Genomic DNA, 3,376 nt, shown 5'->3' on the forward strand with positions numbered 1-3,376 from the left:
GCTGGGCCTGCTGGTCCCTCCCTCTGCGCAGGAGCGGGCGCCCTCGCACGCAGGCGGCGCCCCAGCCTGTGAGCCTCAGCCCCGGCCTCTGCTTGTGGTTTGTTCTCCAGGAAGCCAGGCCGGTGCTGCAGGGGCTGTGGGAGGCCCCACTGCCTCCGCTCTGAGCCCACTGAGCCTGGATGGACCCAGGAGTCACAGTGACACACGCACACACGCACACACTTACACACACACATGTGCACACTCATGCACGCACACACACATGCACATACCCACACACACACCCAGGCGCGCGCACACACACACACACATGCACACACCCATGCACACGCACACACATTAAGGAAATCGAAAGTGGACACGGTGTGCCTCGTGTCTGGAGACCTGACACATAGTAGGTGTTCAATTGGTCTCTGATGGAAAGGTGCACGAGGGACCCACTGCGTGTCCCATTCCGTGGAACCTGGCTCTCCTGGGATTACGTCCCCAGAGTCGCCTTGTCCCTGGGGCAGTGATGGCTGGCGAGAGGGAGGGAGGTGAGGCCGGCACTTTGGGAGGGAGAGCCTCCGGTGTCCTGGCAGAGCCTAAACCGGGAAGGCCTGAGAGATGGTTTGTCCCCACCCCGGTGCAGGCCGCAGCACCCCTGCACTGGCACTGGCGAGGCCGGTGCCCCCCACACACTGGGCCCCCAGCTTGGCGTCATCCCTCTGAGGAGCTGGGCCCGGAGGCTGAGCCGGATTCCAACAGGTAGGGCTGGCGGAGGCCTCGGGCCGGCGGGAGCAGGGGGAGCAGGGGGGTGGGGGGGACAGGAACACAGGGATGTCCAGCTGGGCCGCACTGGACACTGGGAAGGAGGCACGGGCACCGGTGTTAGTTCCCGTGCGCTCCCTGAGGGGCTGAGGGGGCAGAGGAGCAGACCACCCAGTGGGTTCTCCAAGCAGAGCCCTTGCAGGGGTGAGGAGACGGTCCCAGGTTCCGGCCGGCGGCCCTGTGTCCCCCATCTCAGGTCCGCCTGGCCCGGCCCTCCCCTGTCCCCGCGCCTTCATTTCCCCGCCAGCGTCTCCCATTTCCTGGTCTGTGGGGTCCTCACTTCAAATGACTTGTGACGGTGGATTCTCGGTGGGGTCCCACCCAGAGGGCCTGTGATGTTGCAGATTTTGGAGCCACAGGAGGCCAGGCTCCTCCCACCTAGACCCTCCCGTGCCCGCGGGTAGAAAAGGCTCAGGCTCAGGCACCGGCTGAGGCTGCCCCCTGGTGGGAGGTCGCTGGAAGCACAGGTGGAGGATGGGTGCCTCCAGCCTCCAGATTGCATTTCATTCAACTGAGGCTCAGCGAGCCATGGTGGGAGGAGGTCTGGCGTGGGCTCCAAGGGAGGTGGGGGGACCCGCCTGCCCTCGGGGAGCATGTAGGCACAGTGCAGGGGGCCGGACGCAGGCCAGGGCGAGGGGAACACGCTGGGGGTCTGCTGACGGGCAGGGTCTGGAGAGACTCGCGTTTGGAGAGTCCAGGAAGGACGGCTCGAAGTCTGTTTCTAGCAATATGGCAGACACCACAGAAAAGTTCCAAAACCAAACACAAACAAAAAATCTGGGCAAAAAAAATCTAAAAACATACTGAGAAATGCATCGCTGAGGTGGCAAGACATTGCGGATAATTATCAGCGACCAAAGATGAGAGGAGCCCTAGCCGGTTTGGCTTACTGGATAGAGCATCAGCCTGGGGACTGAAGAGTCCCGGGTTCGATTCCGGTCAAGGGCGTGTACCTTGGTGGCGCGCACATCCCCAGTGGGGGGTGTGCAGGAGGCAGCTTATCGATGCTTCTCTCTCATCGATGTTTCTAACTTTCAATCCCTCTCCCTTCCTCTCTGTAGGCAAGATATTGCGGATAATTATCAGCGACCAAAGATGAGAGGAGAGCACAGACCCAGAGGGCCATGGAGAGCGGAAGCTGAGCGTGCCCCGAGGCACCTGCTGACCCAGGTGGCGGGAGCCTCCATTGGATGGGACGAAGCCTCGAGTCCTGAGCAAAGTGGCAAACAATAAAACCCAGACCTCGTGGGAGCGGACGAGGCCCGCCGCTTAGGGGAGCGCATCTGCTTTGCTCAGTCTCTTGGTTCAAATGCATATCTCCCCCAGGAACACCCTCACAGACGCACCCAGAAATCTTACTTCACCAAACGTCTGGGCACCTTGTGACCAGTCAAGTGGACACGTACCATTCACCATCACAGCAAGTCATTTGAAGTGAGAACCGCACAGAGCAGTAAATGATGGACTTGGACCTTCAAAACCCTTCGATGGAATTATGGAATCGGTAATAGAACGTAAGGATGCTTCACAGGCTTAAAGAAGAAAAATTTAGTCGTCCCCGGTACAGACAAGGACTGAGACTATTTTAAATGACCAGGAAGATTTGAAAGGAAAAAAAAAAGTAGTACTTCTATCAACCAAAAATATAATCTTCCAAACTAACAACATAAAGATGGATAGAACAGCAGATGAACACAGCTGAAGACAGAGCTAGTGAGCAGGAGGAAAGACCTGGAGAACTGACCCAGAATGCAGCAGCACAGAGACACAAAGGATGGAAACTATGAAACAAGGGTTTGAATAGGTCGATCTGGAAAATTTCCAGAACGGATGAAAGGCACAATCCTCGGGTCCTGGACGCTCCCCCAAACCACGCACGATAAATAGGAAGAAATCGACAGCAAGCACTTACGGTGGCAACGCTGCCAACCACTCGAGAGAAGGCGGATGAACTCTGGGCTGGTCTTGCGGCCGACTTCTCAACCTCGACGGCTGAAGCCAGAAGAGAGTGGAAGAACAGCTCGAAGTGCTGGTGAACATGAACATCCACTTTGCAATGTTTCCAGGTTGAGGTTGAACAGGTGCAGGTCCAGCCACAAACTGAGAGCATCTACAACCAACAGGCCCCGGAGACATTCCGGGTAGGATCCTCGGGAACAAGGAAAACCATCCCAGAAGGAAGTGTAAGACCCAACTGGGAACGGCGAGCAAGACGCCATGGGGACAGGGAGACGCATTGCGTGAGCACGGATGGCATGAAGCAATTCTAATTTGTGGGGTTAGAAGAAAAGATCAAAGCAAAGAACCAGAAAACCATAACAAGCCAGCTGGTAAGGAGTGGTGGGTACAGAGGGTCTCTTACTTGGCGGGAGCACAAAACAGTGGCTAACGTTTGACTCTGTTAAGGGCAGTGCACCTATTAAACTAGCAGATCCGTAAAACGGAATGCGGGGGAGCCCGCTCTAACGCCAGGAGGAGGCGGGAGAGGAACAGGAATGACATGAGAGGCGGGACCAGCAGCAGGACGGGCGGGTCTCGGCAGGTGGAGGTGGGCGCCGGGCGGGCG

This window comes from Myotis brandtii, unplaced genomic scaffold (genome assembly GCF_000412655.1).
Source record: "Myotis brandtii unplaced genomic scaffold, ASM41265v1 scaffold2089, whole genome shotgun sequence".
Lineage (NCBI taxonomy): Eukaryota > Metazoa > Chordata > Mammalia > Chiroptera > Vespertilionidae > Myotis > Myotis brandtii.